Source organism: Schistocerca gregaria, chromosome 1 (genome assembly GCF_023897955.1).
Source record: "Schistocerca gregaria isolate iqSchGreg1 chromosome 1, iqSchGreg1.2, whole genome shotgun sequence".
Taxonomy (NCBI): Eukaryota; Metazoa; Arthropoda; class Insecta; order Orthoptera; family Acrididae; genus Schistocerca; species Schistocerca gregaria.
In genome coordinates, this window is record NC_064920.1 from 185,926,863 (window position 1) to 185,951,511 (window position 24,649).

Below are 24,649 nucleotides of genomic sequence, written 5' to 3' on the forward strand. Positions count from 1 at the left end.
CCCTCAGCATCGCCCGGTTTAATTCGGTTACATTTTATTATGCTCCTTTAACTTTTGTTGATGTTCATCATATACCCTCCTTTCGAGACACTGTCCGTTCCGTTCAACTGCTGTTCCCAAGTCCTTTGCTGTCTCTGACAGAATTACAATGCCATCGGCAATCCTCAAAGTTTTTATTTCTTCTCCGTGTATTTTAATTCCTACTCCAAATGTTTCTTTTGTTTCCTTTACTGCTTGCTCAATATACATATTAAATAAGATCGAGGTTAGGCTAGAACCCTGCGTTTCTCCCGTTTCAACCATTGCTTCCCTTTCATGCCCCTCGACTCTTAATAACTGCCACCTGGTTTCTGTACAAATCATAAATAGTCTTTCACCCCCTGTGTTAACCTCTAAAACTGACAATTGGGACAGGACTTAGAAGAGATATCACAATTTATTTCTGTGGGAATCTAGGTCAAAGAGAACTTCCTGATAGACTAAAACTGAGTGCGAACCGGGTCCAGAACCAGAACCCGTACCTTTGGCGAGCATTGCTCATACCGACTGAGCCATCTAGGGTTCAGGGACGATTAACAAACCGCCGTCGCACCTTTACTTCCGCCACTGCCTCTACATCTACATGGAAACATCAAAAACACAAAAAATTACGTGTTGGACACCCGTTAGAATTCAAAGCAACTTCTTGTCGTCTCGGAATGGATAAATACAGCCGACCGGGATGACCGAGTTGTTCTAGGCACTACAGTCTGGACCCGCGCGATCGCAGGTTTGAATCCTGCCTCGGGCATGGATGTGTGTTATGTCCTTATGTTAGTTAGGTTTAAGTAGTTCTAATTTCTAGGGGACTGATGACCTCAGCAGTTCAGTCCCATAGTGCTCAGAGCCATTTGAACCATTTTGATAAATACAAGTCCTGTATGGTTTTGAAGGGAATCTTATACCAATCTTTCTGCAAAATAGTGGCAAGTTCAGATATTGTTGATGGAGGTGAATACCGATCATGCACCCTTCTCTCCAAAGTACACCACAAAGGCTCAATAATATTGCCATCTGATGACTGTGATGACCAGTTGAGATGCGACAATTCGTCCCCGTGCTCACCAAAACCAGTCCTGGGCGGAGCGAACTGTGCCAACAGGGGTACCGTCGTCATGGGACACGGCATTACCATTGTGAAAGAAACATTGTACCGTAGCATGGACCTTTGTTTTCTGCTTCTTATCATCAGTCTTCTGACTGGTTTGATGGGGTCCGCCACGAACTCCTCTCCTGCGCTAACCTCTTCATTTCAGAGTAGCACTTGTAACCGACGTCCTTAATTATTTGCTGGATGTATTCCAATCTCTGTCTTCCTGCAGTTTTTGCCCTCTAAAGCTGCCTCTAGCACCATGGAAGTCATTCGCTTATGTCTTAACAGATGTCCCATCATCCTGCCCTTCTCAAATGGTTCAAATGGCTCTGAGCACTATGGGACTCAACTCCTGAGGTCATCAGTCCCCTAGAACTTAGAACGACTTAAACCTAACTAACCTACGGACATCACACACATCGATGCCCGAGACAGGATTCGAACCTGCGACCGTAGCGCTCTCGCGGCTCCAGACTGTAGCGCCTAGAACCCCACGGCCACTCCGGCAGGCTTGTCCCTCTTCCTTATCAGTGTTTTCCACATGCTCCTTTCCTCTCCGATTCTGCGCAGAATCTCTTCATTCCTTACCTTAATTTTCGACATTCGTGTGTAGAATCACATCTCAAATGCTTCTCTTTGTTCCGTTTTTCCCCACAGCCCATGTTTCACTACCATACAACGTTGTACTCCAGAGGTACATTCTCAGAATTTTTTTCCTAAAATTAAGGCCTATGTTTGATACCAATGGACTTCTCTTGACCAGAAACGCCCTTTGTGCCATTTCTAGTCTGCTTTTCTTTCGTCCGTCATTGGTTATTTCACTGCCTATGTAGCAAAATTCCTTAACTTCATCTACTTCGTGGCCATCAAACCTAATGATAAGTTTTTTGTTGTTCTCATTCCTACTACTTCTCGTTACCTTCGTCTTTCTTCAATTTACTCTTAAATCCATACTCTGTACTCATTAGACTGCTCATTCCATTCAGCAGATCATCTAATACTTCTTCACTTTCACTCAGGATAGCAACGTCATCAGCGAATCGTATCATTTATATCCTTTCACCTTGAATTTCAATTCCACTCCAGAACCTTTCTTTTATTTCCATCGTTGCTTCCTCGATGCAGAGATTGAACAGTAGGAGCGAAAGGCTACATCTTTGTCTTACACCCTTTTTAATACGAACACCTCGTTCTTGGTCGTCCACTCCTATTATTACTCCTTGGCTGTTGTACACATTGTACATGACCCGTCTTTCTGTAGTATCATTGCCACAGATACTACTACAACGCCGCGCCAACACAAGGACGGCTGCCCGTCGTCTGCCGAGCACAGCGCACTCTAGCGGGCTGTTCCTGGTCGACGGAACTGGAGAGTGCCTCGTTCACTTCTCAGCTAGATTTCCACCTAGGCAGACGCACTTTCATAATCGGCCCTCAACCAGTTCTGTAATGTTTGCACTGATTCTCTGAAGAGCGCCCATCAGGCTTAGTCCCCGAGAATATGTTGTGTTAGTTCATGGTATTCCATATTACGAGATTGTCAGTTCATAGCCGCAGCTGCAGTCCTACAAACTACCGAAGATAAGTAATTTCATTGTACTGTGTGTTTCTTGAATAATAACCCTTCTCTCTAACACCGCATATTATTGCACCCTAGACTCCTTCACCTCCTATCAACTCGGCCTCCTTCTTATCTGCATTTAGGAACGAGCTGAAAACACCCACGCGTTTTGCACCTCTAAACAGTGAGACACAGTATTTTCCCTGTAGCTTACCTCTACTTTTTTCAGAATTTCGAACATTTTGCACCATTTTACATTGTCGGACGCTTTTTCCGGTTCGACAAATCCTATGAACCTGTCTTTATTTTTCTTTAGTCTTGCTTCCATTGTTAACCGCAATGTCAGAATTGCTTCTCTCGTGCCTTCACCTTTCCTAAACCCAAATTGATCGTCATCTATCAAATCTTCAATTTTCTTTTCCATTCTTGTGTATATAATTTCTTGTAAGCAAGTTGGATGCATGAGCTGTTAAGCTGATTGCGCGATAATTCACGCACTTGTCAGTTTTTGCCGTCTTCGGAATTGTTTGAATAATGTTTTACCGAACGTCAGATGGTATGTCGCCAGGCTCATACATTCAACACACCAACATGACTAGTTGTGTTGTTGCCACTTGCCCAAATGATTTTACAAATTCTGATGGAATGTTATCTATGCCTTCTGCGTTATTTGATACTAAGTCCTCCAAAGCTCTTTTAAATTCTGTTTCTAATACTGTTCCCCCTATCTCTTCTAAATCGGCTCCTGTTTCTTCTTCTATCACATGAGACAGATCTTCCCCCTCATAGACGATTGAAATGTATTCTTTCCACCTATCCGCTCTCTCCTCTGCAACAGTGGAATTCCAGTTGCACTGTTAATGATATCACCCCTGCTTTTGATGTCACCGAATGTCGTTTTGACTTTCCTGTATGTATGATTTGTTCACATTCTTCATGCAGCCATTTCGTCTTTGCTTCCCAGTACTTCCTATTTCTTTCATTCGTTAGCGACTTGTATTTCTGTAGTCCTGAGTTTCCAAGAACATTTTTGTACTTGTTCCTTTCGTCGATCAACTGAAGTATTTCTTCTGTTACCCATTATTTCTTCGCAGTTACCTTCTTTGTACCTACGTTTTGCTTCCCAATTTCTGTGATAGCCCTTTTTAAATATGTCCATTACTCTTCAATTGTAATGCCTACTGAGCTATTCCTTACTGCTGTATCTATACCCTTAGAGAACTTCGACCGTATCTCGTCATTCCTTACTACTTCAGAATCCCACTTGTTTGCGTATTGATTCTTTATGACTAATGTCTTAAAAGTTCAGCCTATTCTTCATCGCTACTATATTGTTAACTGAGTCTGTACCTGCTCCTGGGTACGCCTTGCAATCCAGTATCCTATTTTTGGACCTTTGTCTGACGATGATGTAATCTAACTGAAATCTTCCCGTATCACCTGGCCTATTCCAAGTGTACCTCTTCCTGAACAGAGTATTCGCTATTACTTACTGAAACGTGTAACAGAACTCAATTAGTCTTTCTCCTCTCTCATTCCCTGGCCGAAGCCCATATTCTTCGGTAACTTTTTCTTCTACTCCTTCCCCTACAACTGCATTCCAGTCCCCCATGACTAGATTTTCATATCCTTTTACATACTATATTACCTTTATTACCAGCCCGGACCGTTACAAGGCACCCTAGACGGCGCGGCTACAGCGCGGGGCATTAAAATGTGTATCCCTTATATTTCAATATTAGTAACATTCATCTTACAGTACCACATGTCGACTGTCTTTGTGCAGTGCTGTTTCTACAGTGGAGATTATCATCTTAAGAATTTAATGACACTGCGGTACGTCTAGAGTATTTTAAAGAGTTGAGCTTTATCCACTAAACATGCTAGAAAATTCGTGTTTAAAGGAACTAAATAAATTTATTAAATTGAAGAATGTCTAGTTTCGACTGTTGAGCTGATATCGTTATCTTCAGACAATTTAACCAGCATCTGCACCCTGTAACACAGCAGTTATTAGCTGGAGCAACTTAGTTTACCTGCGCATTTGCTCATCGTCTATTGGTTATCGGTTTTTTGGCCGTACATCCGGAACGGTGCGTTTCCGAGCTATTGGTATCTGAAAAATTTTTGTCGGCTCGATACGTTATGAGGTAGTTCTTCTTCGCCGTGTAACCGGACATGGTATTGAAAAAAAAAAAGCAAAAAATACAAAATTAAAAGGAAACAGTAAAACAGAATATATCACTCATTTATGGACCTAAAGATAATGTGAAGTAGAATAAACAATTTGAAATCCTGAGATTTGTGGGCGTAAAAAGGAGAAATAGAAAATATTTTTCTATAATGTTTACATAAACACTCCAGGGTTAACGAAAGGGAAATATAAAAAAAAAACATTAAAATGACATAGAGTAGGATAAAAAGTATGGCTGCAGTTTGTAACTCGAAAATGTAATGCCTGCGACGGTAGAAAAGTTTCAGATGATGAACTATACGTATAAGAGCACCAATTCTGGCGTTCGTAGAACACAGGGCTGGACGGGGTTGAACATGAACACCGCGAGAAGTGGGTGCTTGTACATGAATGCAGATGCTGGGCAAGTTTTCTGGCTGCGCCTTTGTACTTGACCACGAACGGCACCTGTGCAACGTCATAAATACATTGCAAGTTTCAATCCTGGCCAAAACAGTCTCTGTGTGGTTATGAGTGCATTATGTCGGAGCTAAGTGGCTTCCCTGGGCCAGTTGTTGGCAGTCGTATGGTGGGTGCTGTCGTGATCAAGGCAGACGGAGTATTTGGTGTTTCAACAGGCACCGTGTCGAAGATTTATGCCGCATACAGTGAAAGCGGAGAAACATCATACGCTGAGTCATAATGCGGACGAAATTGTGTGTTGAGTCGTCGTGACAGAAACTTACCGAAGATGATTGTGAAGAAAAATGGAGGACGCCAGCTGCAAAAATCACTGCAGAAATGAATGCCGCAGTCGCAAACTCTGTCAGCACCAAAATAACGCGAAGGGAGCTCTGTAAGAAGAAAGTTGCAGGGCGACATAATTTCAGAACCACCCACCATTTGGTCGAATGTGTCTTGCTTCACTCTGTTTCCAACTTCTTGTCGAATTTACGCCCCAAGAGTGAAACAAGGCGGGTGTTCGGTGATGATGTGGGAAGCTATACAGGGTGGTCCACTGATCATGAACGCGTCAAATATCTCAAGATATAAACGCCAAACGAAAACACTACAAACAATGAACCTTGTCTAGTTTGAAGGGGGAAACCAGATGGCGAGATGGTTGGCCCGCTACAAGGCGCTGCCATAGGTCAAACGGATAGCAACTGCGTTTTTTTTTTTAAGGAACCCCCCTTCTTATTACATATTCGTGTAGTACGTAAAGAATTATGAATGTTTTAGTTGGACCACTTTTTTCGCTTTGTGATAGATGACGCTGTAATAGTCACAAACATATGGCTCACAATTTTAGACGAACAGTTGGTAACAGTTAGGTTTTTTTTAATTAAAATACAGAACGTAGGTACGTTTGAACATTTTATTTCGATTGTTCCAATGTGGTACATGTACCTTTGTGAACTTATCATTTCTGATAACGCATGCTGTTACAGTGTGATTACCTGTAAATACCACATTATTGCAATAAATGCTTAAAATGATGTCCGTCAACCTCAATGCATTTGGAAATATGTGTAACGACATTCCTCTGAACAGAGAGTAGTTCGCCTTCCGTAATGTTCGCATATGTATTGACAATGCGCTGACGTATGTTGTCAGGCGTTTTCGGTGGATCACGATAGCAAATATCCTTCAACTTTCCCCACAGAAAGAAATCCGGGGACATCAGATACGGTGAACGTGCGGGCCATGGTATGGTGCTTCGATGTCCAATCCACGCGAGCTATGTGCCGAAGATCCATCATGTTGGAAGTACATTGACATTCCGTGATGCAGTGAAACATCTTGTAGTAACATCGGTAAAACATTCAGTAGGAAATCAGCATACATTGCACCATTTAGATTGCCTTCGGTGAATTGGGGGCCAATTATCGTTCCTCCCATAATGCCGCACCATACATGAACCCGCCAAGGTCGCTGATGTTCCACTTGTCGCAGCCATCTTGGATTTTCCGTTGACCAATAGTGCATATTATGCCAGTTACATTACCGCTGTTGGTGAATGACGCTTCGTCGCTAAATAGATCTCGTGCAGAAAATCTTTCATCGTCCTGTAATTTCTCTTGCGCCCAGTGGAAGAACTGTACATGACGTTAGGAGTCGTCTCCATGCAATTCCTAGTGTATAGAAATATGGTACGGGTGCAGTCGATGTTGATGTAGCATACTCAATACCGACGTTTTTGAGATTCCCGATTCTCACACAATTTGTCTGCTACTGATGGACGGATTAGCCGAGACTGCAGCTAAAATACCTACTTGTCCATCATCATTTGTTGCAGGTCGTGGTTGACGTTTCACATGTGGCTAAACACTTCCTGTTTCCTTAAATAACGTAACTATCCAATGAACGGTCCGGACACATGGATGATACCGTCCAGGGTACCGAGCAGGGTACCGAGCAGCATACATAGCACACGCCCGTTGGGCATTTTGATCACAATAGCCATACATCAACACGATATCGACCTTTTCCGCGATTGATAAACGGTCCATTTTAACACTGGTAATGTATCACGAAGCAAATACCGTCCGCACTGGCGGAATGTTACGTGTTACCACGTACTTATACGTTTGTGACTATTACAGCGCCATCTCTCACAAAGCGGAAAGCGTGGTCCAACTAAAACATTCATATTTCTTTACGTACTACACTAATACATAATAAAAATGGGGGTTCCTATTAAAAAAAAATCAGTTGATATCCGTTTGACCTATGGCAGCGCCATCTAGCGGGCCATCCATAGCGCCATCTGGTTTCATCCCTTAAAGCTAGACAATTTTCGTTCTTTGTAGTTGTTTCGTTTGATGCTTACTTCGTGAGATACTTGGCCCAGTCACTATCAATGGACCACCCTGTAGAAGGTATAACACGTGTCCATGGTTTCTCTGCAAGGTTGATGTAAGCATTCTCAACACCGACGTTTTAGAGATTCCCGATTCTCGCGAAGTTTGTCTGCTACTGATGTGCGGATTAGGCGAGATAGCAGCTAAAACACCTACTTGGCCATCATCATTTGCTGAAGGGTGTGGTTGACGTTTTACATGTGGCTAAACACTTCCTGTTTCCTTAAATAACGTAACTGTCCGGTGAACGTTCCGGACACTTGGATGATGTCCTCCAGGATACCGAGCAGCATACATAGCACACGCCCGTTGGGCATTTTGATCACAATAGCCATACATCAACACGATATCGACCTTTTCTGCAATTGGTAAACGATCCATTTTAACACTGGTAATGTATCACGAAGTAAATACCGTCCTCTCTGGCGGAATGTTACGTGAGACCACGTTCTTACACGTTTGTGACTATTACAGCGCCATCTATCACAATGCGAAAAGCGTGGTCCAACTGAAACATTCATATTTCTTTACGTACAACAGGAATACGTAGTAAAAAAAAACAAAAAAAAAAAACCAGTTTATATCCGTTTGATCTATGGCAACGCCATCTAGCGGGCCATCCATAGCGCCATCTGGTTTCATCCCTTCAAGCAAGACAATTTTCTTTCTTTGTAGTTGTTTCGTTTGATGTAGATGTAGATGTAGACCACGCGCTGCTTCCACAAATTGCTTCCATTCCGCCCTGTTTCGTGCCTGGTTCCTCAAGGTGTCTTCAATTCCCAGGGCTGCTGGGTCCTTCGCCAGGTCGTCCATCCAGCGCTGCCTTGGTCGTCCAGTGGGACGTTTGGTTTTTATTTTCCCCGCTAGTACCATCTGCACCTGTCTTCAATCTGGCATACGAGCTACATGGCTCATCCATTGTATTCTTTTGCTCTTTATCTTCTATAGGATAATTGGTTGTCGTATCAGAAAGTAGATTTCCTCGTTTTTCCTCCTCCTCCATTCTGCATTATCTAAAACTGGTCCCCATATCTTCCTCATTACTCTTCTTTCAAATATTAATAGCTTTTCCCTTTCTCGCTTAGTCATGCTCCATGTTTCTGAACCGTACATTACTGCTGGGCATATCACTGTGTTGTAGAGTTTCATCTTAGTCTTCACTGAGGTCGATTTAAAGCCAAGTGTCTCTCTGAGGGAGTGCATGCATTTCATTCCCACTGCTAGTCTTTCTTTGCTGTTCATTTTTATGTTGTTGTCCGTTGTAAACCAAGATCCCAAACACTTGAACTGGTGTACTCTCTTGAACCTCTTGCCATCTATCTCAAGAAATTCTTCCTGCTCTTGTGTTCTTCCTAATTGCGTGAACTCTGTTTTGTCTCGATTCACTTTGAGCACTATTTTCTGTGCATAATTGTCCATTTTCTGGTACTTTCTTTCAAGTCGTGCTTTAATTCGCTTAGTAGTACTATGTCATCTGCATATGCGAGACAACCGAAGTGACCGTCCATCTCTACTCCAGCCAACTCCTGTTGCCTACACTCTTTTATTACCTTCTCTAAGATGACATTGAACAGAACACATGAGAGAGCATCCCCTTGTCTGAGGCCTGTCTCAGTCTCGAATGTTTCTGATGTGGCTCCTCGGAAAAGTACTGCTGCCTTTGACCTTTCCATACAAGCTTTCCCCATCCTCACGAGCTTCTCAGGGCTTCTGAAGTCACGCATCGTATTGTATAGGCTATTCCTGTGGATGCAGTCATAACCACGTTGAAAATCGGCGAACAGGTGGCAGATATCTTTATCATATTCGCAGTGTTTTTCAAACAATTGTCTTAGTATGAAAATGTGATCTATTGTCGATCGATTTGGTCGAAAGCCAGCTAGGAACTCATGTACATTGTTCTCTATAAATGGTTGCAATTTCCTGAGGATAATGATGGACAACACCTTACACGTTACATTCAACAAGCTGATTCCTCTGTAGTTACCACATTTCATTTTGCTTCCTGTTTATTGGGCATACTATAGCCAATTTCCAAACTTCTGGCAGTGTCTCCTTCTCCCATATCAACTGGATCAGTTTATATATCTCTAAGTGTAAGCTCTCACCTCCCTCCTTGATTAATTCTGATGTTATTCTGTCCTCCGCTGGCGCTTTGTTGTTTCTGAGTCCTTTGATTGCGATCTTCACGTCTTCCTCACTAACTTCCCATTCTTCTTCATCTTTCTTTTCTTCCGTAGTGTTTGCAGGTACTATCTCATCTGGGTCTGGGCGATTCAACAATTCGGAGAAGTATTCTTTCCATCTTTCTACAATGCTTTCCTTGTCGTTTATCATGTTGCGTTCTTATCGCTAACGACAAAAAGTTGGGCTCTGAAATCCACGTTTCTGTTATTTTATGTATTGGAAGAATTACCTTGAGTTCTTATTTTGGCTCTCTGCCTCAAGTTGTTCTAGCAAACTGGTTAGATATATTCTCTTCTCTGCTATTAGGATTCGCTTTGTCTCCCGTCTGATGTTGATAAAATGTTTCCTTTTCTGCTCATTCTCCATGTCAGCTAGCCACTTCTCCCTCATCTTCCTTCTCTTTTCTGTAGCCTTTTGGCATGTATCGTTCAACCATTTCCTGTTCTTCATTATCTTCTTTCTTCCCAATATATCCTTCGCTACACTTAGTACAGTGGACTTTATTTCTTTCCACCTTTCCTCCACGTTGTGATATTGGTATTCCCTATTTTTGTCCATATCTTGTATGTTCAGCTGTGAAAAGTATAAATACTTTTGCGGACCTGTTGAATAGGGCACCGTGGTACTTAGCAATAATGTGAATTAAGGTCAAAGAAACTAATGAAAGTAAGGTGAATAAGAATTTAGCGTCCAGTCGAAGACAGTGTCATTAGAAAAGGAACACAATGTGTTGGATAGGACAGGATTGGGTAAGAAGATCGGCCGTGTCATTTCTAAAGTAGCCATCACGCTACTTTCCTTAAATGACGAAAAACAAGACTAACTCTGGATGGGCGTACGGAGACTTGAAAGCGCTCATCCCAAATGCGACTTCGGTGCCATGACCACTGGGCCACATCGAGCGGTAACAGCATGATGATAAATTAGGTTTCCGATAGCAAAATGCAGTTTCTTACCATCAAAATTTGATTGATGTAATAACAGAACAGGTAAGAGAAACTGCGCTACATTACGCGCTTCCCCTTACTTCAACCAGGATCGTTCCAGCCAGATAACAGTTTTAGATCATTAGTATTTTATTCAGAATTAGTTTAAAGCTCATATCTTTGCTGCGATATCACATTCAGCTAGAACGGAAGTGGTCACTGATATAGAAAGGACGCGTCTGATAATCGGTGCTAGTTTGTGTGGTTCATTACTAGCTGAATAACAGAGTAGAGCTTTCATTTAGAGTTACGCTGTTCCGCGTATTTATTTCAACATTATACATGTGAATTATTAGTGCTTCGTTCGCGTGCCGAGATAAGCCGACGTGACCGCCCCGCATTATTAATTATGGGGAGGAAGTGTATTTCGTAACCATACAGCGGCGACAGCATTCATTTACGCAACTGACGAACAGAATACAAAATCTTCTATCTAGGAAGCTATACCACATTGCTTTTATCAGATTTATTTTATCTGGGAATCGAGCTACAGGCTAAAATATATGTTACGTGATGTTTGTTATCTGTGATGTCAAGTGGTTCAAATGGCTCTGAGCACTATGGGACTTAACTTCTAAGGTCATCAGTCCCCTAGAACTTAGAACTACTTAAACCTAACTAACTTAAGGACATCACATACATCCATGCCCGAGGCAGGATTCGAACCTGCGACCGTAGCGTGTGAAGTGGTACCATGTGCTCTTGTATGATGAGTTATCACGACTTTGACATGTTGCACTGTAGATAGCTACACAGTTTTATTTTCGGCCATAGTTGCTACGTTTGTGAACTGTGACTCTGTGAGATAATTATTTATTTGTGATTTCTGCAAGCAGTTTGTTTTATTTATTTCATGTTCCATCTAACATAATACAACGGGTTTCGAATATGTTCTGTTCATCATCAAGCGTTTATACATACATACAGACGAATGTTACTTAAAAACAAAATGTCTTAAACTAAATTAACTTATAACTTGTTATCCAGTGTTCGTTACTGTAGTGGCTAGTGTGGCATTCGAAAGGGCGGGGGGGGGGGGGGGGGGGAGGAAGCAATGGATGGCCATCCACTGCCCCCTCCCCCCACCACCACCCCCAACCCCCAAATGCCACACCAGCCATCACACCAGCCACAACAGTAACTAGCAACAGACAAAAAATTATAGGTTACTTTAGCTTAAGACGATTCATTTTTAAGTAACATTTCTCTGTAAATATGTATGTATAAACGCCTGATGATGAACAGAACATGTTTGAAACGTGTTGTATTATGTTAGATTAAACGTAAAACAAATAAATAAATAGCTACACAGTAGCTGAAATCGATTTGCAATGAGGAGATTAAAATTTATGACCGGTGCTGCCTTTCCTACTATCGTGAAATGTTCACATATCACTAAACTATAAATCCTTAAACTGTAAATTGGTAGCACTTCATGATATGAAATTTAAACTTACATCCTGTTAAAACTAACAATTCAGAAACAAGCATATTCTGAAAGGTAGCGTAAAAGAAGATTGTAAAGTGCGAAACGATGGTCTAGTAGAACGAATGGACGTGGAAAGACGTTTATGCTAAACCCGAAACCAGAAGAAGGTACCGCTAAATATAACATCTGATAATGCTTCCTGAAACGCAGTAGTTAACTTGCCGTCAAAAGAGCAACAGCAGAGGAACTTTTTACAAGGGAGACGGGGGACGTTAAGATATTACGAAGTGTGGGACATACCGTCGTGGGTGCTGGGCAGAGATGAAAAGATTAAGACAAAAAATAAATAAATAAAGGAACAGGTCAACCAGTGGAGAAAATATTTGCTTTAATAAATTCAAAATATGAAAACTGACCGGTATGCACCTAATGTGAGAAGAAAATAGACGTAAGGGCTAATTTAGGAATGCTCTGTTATTTTTATATGGCTACAAGTTTTCTATGCAAAGAAATTAGCTGCAGCTATATTACGTCATACCTCATCGGAAGAAACGGGGGAAAAAACTGAAATCATATGCTTCTTCGAAAACCAGGTGGAGAATGTGACAAGAAGTGACTGGCGCTATACGAAACTAAGAAACTGAACAATTATCTGTATGTACACTACAGGCCATTAAAATTTGCTACACCACGAAGATGTGCTACAGACGCGAAATTTAACCGACAGGAAGAAGATACTGTGATATGCAAATAATTAGCTTTTCAGAGCATTCACACAAGGTTGGCGCCAGTGGCGACACCTAAAACGTGCTGACATGAGGAAAGTTTCCAACCGATTTCACATACACAAACAGCAGTTGACCGGCGTTGCCTGGTGAAACGTTGTTGTGATGAGTCGTGTAAGGAGAAATGCGTACCATCACGTTTCCGATTTTGATAAAGGTCGGATTGTAGCCTATCGCGATTGCGGTTTATCGTATCGCGACATTGCTGCTCGCGCTGGTCGCGATCCAATGACTGTTAGCAGAATATGGAATCGGTGGGTTCAGGAGGGTAATACGGAACGCCGTGCTGTATCCCAACGACCTCGTTTCACTAGCAGTCCAGATGACAGGTATCTTATCCGCATGGCTGCAACGGATCGTGAAGCCACGTATCGATCCCTGAGTCAACAGATGGGGATATTTGCAAGGCAACAACCATCTGCCGTGTTTGGCGACATCGCCGTGAACGCACACTGGAAGCGTGTACTCGTCATCACCATACTGGCGTATCACCCGGCGTGATGGTATGGGGTGCCATTGGTTACATGCCTCGGTTACCTCTTGTTCGCATTGACGGCACCTTGAACAGTGGACGTTACGTTTCAGATGTGTTACGACCCGTGGCTTTACCTTTCATTCGATCCCTGAGAAACCCTACGTTTGAGCAGGATAATGCACGACCGCATGTTGCAGGTCGTGTACGGTCCTTTCTGGATACAGAAAATGTTCGATTGCTGCTCTGGCCAGCACATTCTCCAGATCTCTCGCCAACTGAAAACGTCAATGGTGGCCGAGCAACTGACAGCCGGCCGGAGTGGCCTTGCGGTTCTAGGCACTTCAGTCTGGAACCGAGCAACCGCTACGGTCGCAGGTTCGAATCCTGCCTCGGGGATGGATGTGTGTGATGTCCTTAGGTTAGTTAGGTTTAATTAGTTCTAAGTTCTAGGCGACTGATGACCTCAGAAGTTAAGTTGTATAGTGCTCAGAGCCATTTGAACCATTTTTTGAGCAACGCCAGTCACTACTCTTAATGATCTGTGGTATGGTGTTGAAGCTGCATGGTCAGCTGTACCTGTACACGCCATCCAAACTGAGTTTGACTCAATGTCCAGGCCTATCAAGGCCGTTATTACGGCCAGAGGTGGTTGTTCTGGGTACTCATTTCTTAGGATCTATGCACCCAAATTGCGTGAAAATGTAATCACATGTCAGTTGTAGTATAATATATTTGTCCAATGAATACCCGTTTATCACCTGTATTTCTCCTTGGTGTAGTAATTTTAATAGCCAGTAGTGTAAAAGATCGCTTCTTCAAAACATCTCAATTCAGAGCCATTGAGGCGCTCCATTTTGGAATTTGGCCCAAAGGTGCGTACAATCGTCCTCTGTAATGGAGAAGAAGAGGGCGGCCTGCGGGTCGTCCCTAGTGTTCGAAAGGCGGAAAAAGGCCGCAGGCCAGCAGTTCGTGTGACGTGTAAAGTGGGTGCCAAATTGACTCCAAATTTCACCACAATAGTATTCAACGCCACCGTGAGCGTGTCAGACGACGTGGAGGTCGCCACAGCCGCTCTTATTCACATTTCACCGCCTCTTTTGACGGCTCTGCGATGGAGGACGGAACCGCGGCGCCCAGCGTTGCGATCACGTTGTTTTCCTATCAACGGAAGAGGAAAACATGCCGGACAAACCGCCGCTCTGAATCGGCACGAAAAGTCCGTGGTCTTTGCTCTCATGTGCAAGCTGCAGCCAATAGTGATCGCTCAAAACCATTGGGCGAAATGTGGACGTGATCAGAAGCAGAATAGACTGCTTATGCTTTTCAGCGTTCCTACTTTGGTGTCCTTCTGTGGCGTGATCATCGGCAAATATGACATTGAGACATGCGTGAATAAAATGGCGAAGGGTATCTCTAAGTCCCTCCGCCCGGCAAAATCCTCAGTGGCACCCGGCCTCCTTTATCAATAATATTAAAAATTGTCCAGACAGGACCCGAGACGAGACTCCCAGTGCGCTTGCAGGCAAGCTTCGCTTCTGCTCTTTCGCTACCAGACTGCTACTATTCCACCTGACAGTAGGCCATCCGGAATCGGAGAATGTCGAAGAGACCGTTTTTCCTCATGTGTTTGCTCCATTACAGAGGAAGGTATTTCGCATTTTTTAGCCAAATTTTAAACTTAGCGTCGCAATGGGTGGGAATTATGCGATTTCGAAGAAGTAATTCTATAATTCTATTGCGCAATGTACATGAAAACTGAGTTTTACAAGACGGTCGCTTTTTGTTTAACACATGGTGCCTTGTCCGAGCAAGGTAGAATATCGGACACAGTGAAAATACACTACTGGCCATTAAAATAACTACAACAAGACGAAATGCAGATGATAAACGGGTATTCATTCGACAAATATTTTATACTAGAACTGACGTGTGATTACATTTTCACGCAATTTGGGTGCAGAGATCCTGAGAAATCAGTATCCAGAACATCAAGAGTTCTAACTGGCTTGTTGTGGCGAGCCAGTTGCTCGGCCACCATTGACCAGACGTTTTCAGTAGGTGAGAGATCAGTAGAATGTGCTGGCCAGGGCAGCAATCGAACATTTTCTGTATCCACAAAGACCCCTACAGGACATGCAACATGCGGTCGTGCATTATACAGTTGAAATGTAGGGTTTCGCAGGGATCGAGTGAAGGGTACACAAGGGTCGTAACACATCCGAGATGTAACGTCCACTGTTCAAAGTGTCGTCAATGCGAACAAGAGGTGACCGAGACGTGTAACTAATGGCACCCCATACCATCACGCCAGGTGATACGACTGTATGGCGATGACGATACACGCTTCCAATGTACGTTCACTGCGATGTCGCCAAATACGGATGCAACCATCATGATGCTGTAAACAGAACCTGGATTCGTCCGAAAAAATGACGTTTTGCCATTCGTGCACCCAGGTTCATCGTTGAGTACACCATCGCAGGTGCTCCTGGCAGTGATGCAGCGTCAAGGGTAACCGCAGCCATGGTCTCCGAGCTGATACTCCATGCTGCTGCAAACGTCGTCGAACTGTTCGCGCAGATGGTTGTTGTCTTGCAAACGTCCCCATCTGTTGACTCAGGGATCGATACGTGGTTGCACGATCCGTTACAGCCATGCGGATAAGATGCCTGTCATCTCGACTACTAGTGATACGAGGCCGTTGAGATGCAGCACGGCGTTCCGTATTACCCTCTGAACCTACCGATTCCATATTCTCCTACCAGTCATTGGATCTCGACCAACCCGAGCAGCAGTGTCGGGATACGATAAACCGCAATCGCGATAGTCTACAATCCGACAGTTATCAAACTCGGAAACGTGATGGTACGTATTTCTCCTCCTTACACGAGGCATCACAACAACATTTCACCAGGCAACGCCTGACAACTGCTGTTTGTGTATGTGAAATCGGTTGGAAACTTTCCTCTTATCAGTCGGGATACGATAAACCGCAATCGGGATAGTCTACAATCCGACAGTTATCGAACTCGGAAACGTGATGATACGCATTTCTCCTCCTTACACGAGGCGTCACAACATTTCACCAGGCAACGCCGGTCAACTGCTGTTTGTGTATGAGAAATCGGTTGGAAACTTTCCTCATATCAGTCGGAATACGATAAACCGCAATCGCGATAGGTCTACAATCCGACAGTTATCAAACTCGGAAACGTGATGGTACGTATTTCTCCTCCTTGCACGAGGCATCACAACAACATTTCACCAGGCAACGCCGGTCAACTGCTGTTTGTGTATGAGAAATCGGTTGGAAACTTTCCTCATGTCAGCACGTTGTAGGTGTCGCCACCGGCGCCAACCTTTTGTCAATGCTCTGAAAAGCTAATCATTTGCGTATCACAGCATCTTCCCGTCGGTTAAATTTCGTGTCTGTAGCACGTCATCTTCGTGGTGTAGCAATTTTAATGGCCGGTAGTGTATCATCAGATGAGCTGTGTAATAACAGAAGAAAGAGGGTAATGGTGAAACACTACGAAATCAAATCACAAATTATTATAACTTCTGTGCACAATTACACGCACTTGAACGCATTACATAGTGATAAAATATTCTTGGGTGATGAGCCGAGCGATGGTGTCAATTGGTCGCAACAGTTTGATCAGTTTCGTATCCATCATTTCCAAGCGAAGTATTGGCATACTCTGTTCTGTTTACCTGTATAGCCGCGGGACCACTGACCTCTTCCGTGTGCAGCCTTATTACGCGCTACCGAACGAGGGTGTCCCACCTACAGTGATGCGCGACCGGAGGTGAAGGAATGCGTCGCGGCTCCTGCGTGGCAGTCGAATCCCGGAGTTTGTCCGTTCTGTCCATGGGCGCCACCCTCTCGAATACGGAGCGTTCCTGTCGTACTTTCGCAGTTGCGAAATCTCACGCTGTGCTGAGTTGAAATCCGCTATCCTGTTTTATTAGGGTGTAGCGCGGACGTATTTCTTCCGCCTCTTTGACAATCGAGTCCCAGAAACCAGTGGCACTGACTAGCTTCTTCATTTGTTTGAAATCGAAGGCGTTTCCTCGTTAGTACTATGCTGTGCCAACAGAGACTCGTCTTTCCGCCCTAGTCGAAAGTTCCTAATCAGTTACGTACGACTCTCTCAAAAGCATCGCTGTGTCTGCCAAAGTAATGCATTCCATATTCGCACTCAGTGTTGCAAACTTCCGGCGTCTGCAGTGCTAGCCGGTTTTTCGCCGGACCAAGCATCTCCTTAATTTTTGCATCTTCATATTTTTGCGGCGCAATGACTGTTCCATAAAATTTCGGGCGTGGAGTCGCATAAATTTCACTTCTTCTTCTAGTACGAGGGTAATACCCAAAAGTAAGATCTCCTATTTTTTATAAGTACAGAATTCTGTTTGGTAGCACTGTTATTAAATGTGCTTCAAGTGCTGTGTGTAGACAGGCGCACGCCGCGCTAAGGCGCTCAATCTTGGCTTGGCAGCCGTTGAGAATGGAGCTCCAGTTGGAGGTTACTCCCAAGTGCGAATTGCGCGCGGTTATTCGGTTTTTGAAGGCAAAGGGCACTGCGCCGATTGCAATCCATCGCCAATTGACGGAAGTGTATGGTGAGTCGTGCATGGATGTCAAAAATGTGCGTGAGTGGTGTAGAGAGTTTGCAGCTGGTCGGACCGAAATTCACGACGAAAAAGGAGCGGGAGACCATCAATTTCTGAGAAGACCGTGTTGAAGGTTAAGCAAAGCATGCGTGAAGATCGGAGGATTCCATGCATATGTTATACCTCTTTACTGCCTGTCAAAGTCTCTGGGGCCTTGTGTATCTGGCTCTGAGCACTGTGGGACTTAACTTCTGAGGTCATCAGTCCCCCAGAACTTAGAACTACTTAAACGTAACTAAGCTAAAGACATCACACACATCCATGCCGGAGGCAGGATTCGAACCTGCGACCGTAGCGATCGCACGGTTCCAGACTGTAGCGCCTGCAACAGCTCGGCCACCACGGCCGGCGTGTATCTGTGGCCGCATGAGCAGTGGTGCAGTCCGCGGGTTTAAAAGGACGGAGAAAGTGCTGGAGCATCAGTCACGTCGACTCACTCTGAAGATAGCTAGACGGAATACAGCCGAAATATTAGTAGAAGTGAAATTAATGCGGCTGCACTCCCGAAATTTTATGTACCATGTCCTTAATTTTCTGAGTTGCATGGAAAACGATCTCTACTCGATGTTTCTTCATTATTTTTGGAATCTTGGCTGTCGGCGGCTCTGTACTTGACAGGAACGCCACACGTTTGGCTTTTTATTCTTCTGGTTTGTCCTCCTTCCTCGCACAAACAATATATACACTCCAAGACAAGAAAGAACGTCGCAGCACGAAGGGGTTGTGCAAATGAGACGGAAATCGGTAGATGAGATGTATATGTACAAACAAATAGAAGATTGCAGTTCCAGAAAAACTGGATGATTTATTCAAAAGAAACAGGTGCAGAAAATGAGCAAGTTAATAACGTGTTGGTCCTCATCTGCCCATCGTGCAAGCATTTATTCGGCTTTCCATTGATTCAGAGAGTTATTGGATGTCCTCCTGAAAGATCTCCTGCCGAATTCTGTCCAACTGGCGCGGTAGATTGCCAAAGTCCTGATCTGGTTGGAAGGCCCAACCCATAACGCTCTAACGTTCTGAATGTGGGAGCGGTCCGGCACCTTGCAGGCCAGATGTATGGTTTGAGAAACTCGAAGACTAGCAGTAGAAATTCTCGTCAGTATGGGTCCAGGATGGGTTTCCACCGAGGGCAACAAAACGGGGCGTCGATGTACCGCTGTGCTGTAAAGGGTGCCGCGGATGACAACCAAAGGGATCCTGCTATGAAAAGACATGACACTCCAGGCCATCACTCCTATTCGTCGGCCGTAGAGAAGACCCACCATTGTTTAATAACGAGATTCGGAAACTGCCCATGAAACAGAGGCTGTTGCACTCTCGGGTCAAAAGAGAAAGTGCAAACGACGACAAAGAAGGGATAGTAGAGATTGTAGTGGCTGTGAAAAGATCTATGCACGTAGAATGCAACAAATATCACCGTCATACCTTAGCAAATGATGTGGCAGAGAACCCGAGAAAATTCTGGCCTATTAAAATCGCTACTAAGACTTCTATCCAGTCACTTATTGACAAGTCTGGTGTAGCACTTGAGGATAACACAACGAATGCCGAAGTTCTAAATTTCATGTTTAAGACACCGTTCACGAAAGAGCATCGTAAAATCATACCGTCGTTTGACAATCAAAAGACTCCCGTATGGACGACATAGTATTAAGTATCCCTGGCGTAGAGAAACAACCGAAAGAATTGAAAACAAATAAGCCACCTGGTCCGGATGGAATTCCAACTCGGATTTTCAAAGAATACTCTGCAGCATTGAACCCTTACCTAGCGTACATTTATCGAGAATCTCTCGGTCAGCGCAAAGGTCCAAGCGACTGGAAAAATGCGCAGATGACTCCTATATATAACAAGGATAAAATAACGGATCAGCAAAATTACAGATCAATATCCCTAACTTCGGTTTGCTACAGAATTCTTGCACACATTCTCAATTCGAACATAGTAAATTTCCTTGAGATCGAGAGTGAATCAGCTTGGTTTTAGAAAGCATCACTGATGCGAAACATAGCTGGCGCTTTTCTCACATGATATACTGCGAACTGTAAACGGAGGGCAACAGGGAGAGCTCATATTTCTAGGTTTTCGGAAAGCGCTTGACACGGTGCCCCATCGCAGTCTGTTAAAGAAGGTACGAGCATATGGAATAGGCTGCCAGATATGTGAGTGGCTCGAAGAGAGAATGTTGTCCTCGACAGCGAGTGTTCGTCAGAGAGTAGGCTATCGTCAGTTATTCTCTATATACATAAATGATTTGACAGACAGCATGGGCAACAATCGGTTGTTTGCTGATGATGCTGTGGTGTACGGTAGGGTGTCGACGTTGGGTGACTATAAGAGGATACAAGATGAGTTACACCCAATTCCTAGTTGGTGTGATGAATGGCAACTAGCTCTAAATGTAGAAAAATGTAAGTTAATGAGGAGGAGTAGGAGAAACAAACCCTTAATGTTCGAATTCAGCATAAGTAGTGTCCTGTTGGACACAGTCACATGGTTCAAATGTCAGGGCGTAAGCAATGTTGAAATGGAACGGGTGTGTGAGGCTTGTAGTAGGGCAGGTGAATGATCTATTTCAGTTTATTGAGAGAAGTCTAGGAAACGTGAGACGGCATATGGGGCGCTAGTGCAACGTATTCTTGAGTACCACTCAGTGAGCCCGAAACTCGTGGTCGTGCGGTAGCGTTCTCGCTTCCTGTGCCCGTGTTCTCGGGTTCGATTCCCGGCGGTGTCAGGGATTTTCTCTGTCTCGTAATGGCTGGGTGTTGTGTGTTGTTCTTAGGTTAGTTAGGTTCAAGTAGTTCTAAGTTCTAGGGGACTGATGACCATAGATGTTAAGTCCCATAGTGCTCAGAGCCATTTGAACCATTTGAGTGTTTGGTATCGGTCAAACCTTCAAGTCGAATAAAATAATTTAAATAATTTAACTTACTTTCCATATAATGAAAGAAAGAAAGAGAATTGAACATTTTGTGCCAGGCAGCTTTCCTGTCTGGACTTGCTTTTGACAACGTGTCTGATCTGACAGTCTTTAGCGTACACAATTGTGTACGCCTTGTGCTTTTATCGGTAATAATATTATTGTGATTTATCAAAAGAAAATTATTTCGAAGTGAACACTTAACCTTACGCCGTGGCCCTTAGTACTGGTTGTCTATGCAGTGGACCTGAGAACATACATATATATTTTCCACACCTTTTATTTCACTGTGGATAACGTCATGTGACTGCATGTCTGAATATACTCACTCTGATCTGTTGTTGTTGTGGTCTTCAGTCCTGAGACTGGTTTGATGCAGCTCTCCATGCTACTCTATCCTGTGCAAGTTTCTTCCTCTCTCTATAGCTACTGCAACCTACATACTTCTGAATCTGCTTAGTGTATTCATCTCTTGGTCTCCCTCTACGATTTTTACCCTCCATGCTGCCCTCCAATACTAAATTGGTGATCCCTTGATGCCTCAGAACATGTCCTACGAACCGATCCCTTCTTCTGGTCAAGTTGTGCCACAAACTTCTCTTCTCCCCAATCCGATTCAATACTTCCTCATTAATTATGTGATCTACCCATCTACTCTTCAGCATTCTTCTGTAGCACCACATTTCGAAAGCTTCTATTCGCGTCTTGTCCAAACTAATTGTCGTTTATGTTTCGCTTCCATACATGGCTACACTCCATACAAATACTTTCAGAAATGACTTCCTGACATTTAAATCAATACTCGATGTTAACAAATTTCTCTTCTCCAGAAACGCTTTCCTTGCCATTGCCAGTCTAAATTTTATATCCTCCCTAATTCGACCATCATCAGTTATTTTGTTCCCCAAATAGCAAAACTCCTTTACTACTTTAAGTGTCTCATTTCCTAATCTAATTCTCTCAGCATCACCCGACTTAATTGGACTACATTCCATTATCCTCGTTTTCCTTTTGTTGATGTTCATCTTATATCCTCCTTTCAAGACACTATCCATTCGGTCAACTGCTCTCCAAGTCCTTTGCTGTCTCCGACAGAATTACGATGTCATCGCCGAACCTCAAAGTTTTTATTTCTTCTCCATGGATTTTAATACCTACTCCGAATTTTTCTTTTGTTTCCTTCACTGCTTGCTCAGTATACAGATTGAATAACATCGGGGAGAGACTACAACACTGTCTCACTCCCTTCCCAACCACTTCCTCCCTTTCATGTCCCTCGACTCTAATAACTGCCATCTGGTTTCTATACAACTTTTAAATAGCCTTTCGCTCCCTGTATTTTACCCCTGCTGCCTTCAGAATTTGAAACAGAGTATTCCAGTGAACAATGTCAAAAGCTTCCTCTAAGTCTACAAATGCTAAGAAACGTAGGTTTGCCCTTCCTTAATCTAGCTTCTAAGATAAGTCGTAGGGTCAGTATTGCCTAACGTGTTCCAACATTTCTACGGAATCCAAACTGATCTTCCCCGAGGTCGGCTTCTACTAGTTTTTCCATTCGTCTGTAAAGAATTCGCGTTAGTGTTTTGCAGCTGTGATAGTTCGGTAATTTTCACATCTGTCAACACCTGTTTTCTTTGGGATTGGAATTATTATATTCTTCTTGAAGTCTGAGGGTATTTCTCCTGTCTCATACATCTTACTCACCAGATGGTAGAGTTTTGTCAGGGCTGGCTCTACCAAGGCCGTCAGTAGTTCCAATGGAATGTTGTCTACTCCGGGGGTCTTGTTTCGACTCAGGTCTTTCAGTGCTCTGTCAAACTCTTCACGCAGTATCGTATCTCCCATTTAATCTTCATCTACATCCTCTTCCATTTCCATAATATTGTCCTCAAGTACATCGCCCTTGTATAGACCCTCTATATACTCCTTCCACCTTTCTGCTTTCCCTTCTTCGCTTAGAACTGGGTTTCCATCTGAGCTCTTGATGTTCATACAAGTGGTTCTCTCATCTCCAAAGGTCTCTTTAATTTTCCTGTAGGCAGTATCTATCTTACCCCTAGTGAGATAAGCCTCTACATCCTTACATTTGTCCTCTAGCCATCCCTGCTTAGCCATTTTGCACTTCCTGTCGATCTCATTTTTGAGACGTCTGTATTCCTTTTTGCCTGCTTCATTTACTGCATTTTTATATTTTCTCCTCTCATCAATTAAATTCAATATTTCTTCTGTTACCCAAGGATTTCTACTAGCCCTCTTCTTTTTACCTACTTTATCCTCTGCTGCCTTCACTACTTCATCCCTCAAAGCTACCCATTCATCTTCTACAGTATTTCTTTCCCCCATTCCTAACAATTGTTCCCTTATGATCTCCCTGAAACTCTGTACAACCTCTGGTTCTTTTAGTTTATCCAGGTCCCATCTCCTTAAATTCCCACCTGTTTTCAGTTTCTTCAGTTTTAATCTACAGGTCATAACCAATAGATTGTGGTCAGAGTCCACATCTGCCCCTGGAAATGTCGTACAATTTAAAACCTGGTTCCTAAATCTCTGTCTTACCATTATATAATCTGAAACCTGTCAGTATCTCCAGGCTTCTTCCATGTATACAGCCTTCTTTTATGATTCTTGAACCAAGTGTTAGCTATGATTAAGTTGTGCTCTGTGCAAAATTCTACCAGGCGGCTTCGTCTTTCATTTCGTACCCCCAATCCATATTCACCTACTACGTTTCTTTCTCTCCCTTTTCCTACTACCGAATTCCAGTCACCCATGACTATTAAATTTTCGTCACCCTTCACTATCTGAATAATTTCTTTTATTTGATCATACATTTCTTCAATTTCTTCGTCATCTGCAGAGCTAGTTGGCATATAAACTTGTACTACTGTAGTAGGTGTGGGTTTCGTATCTATCTTGGCCACAATAACGCGTTCACTATGCTGTTTGTAGTATCTTACCCGCATTCCTATTTTCCTATTCATTATTAAACATACTCCTGCATTACCACCTATTTGATTTTGTGTTTATAACCCTGTAGTCACCTGACCAGAAGTCTTGTTCCTCCTGACACCGAACTTCACTAATTCCCATTATATCTAACTTTAACCTATCCATTTCCCTTCTTAAATTTTCTAACCTACCCGCCCGATTAAGGGATCTGACATTCCACACTCCGATCCGTAGAACACCAGTTTTCTTTCTCCTGATAACGACGTCCTCTTGAGTAGTCCCCGCCCGGAGATCCGAATGGGGGCCTATTTTACCTCTGGAATATTTTACCCAAGAGGACGCCATCATCATTTAATCATACAGTAAAGCTTCATGCCCTCGGGAAAAATTACAGCCGTAGTTTCCCCTTGCTTTCAGCCGTTCGCAGTACCAGCACGGTAAGGCCGTTTTGGTTAGTGTTACAAGGCCAGATCAGTCAATCATCCAGACTGCTGCCCCTGCAACTACTGAA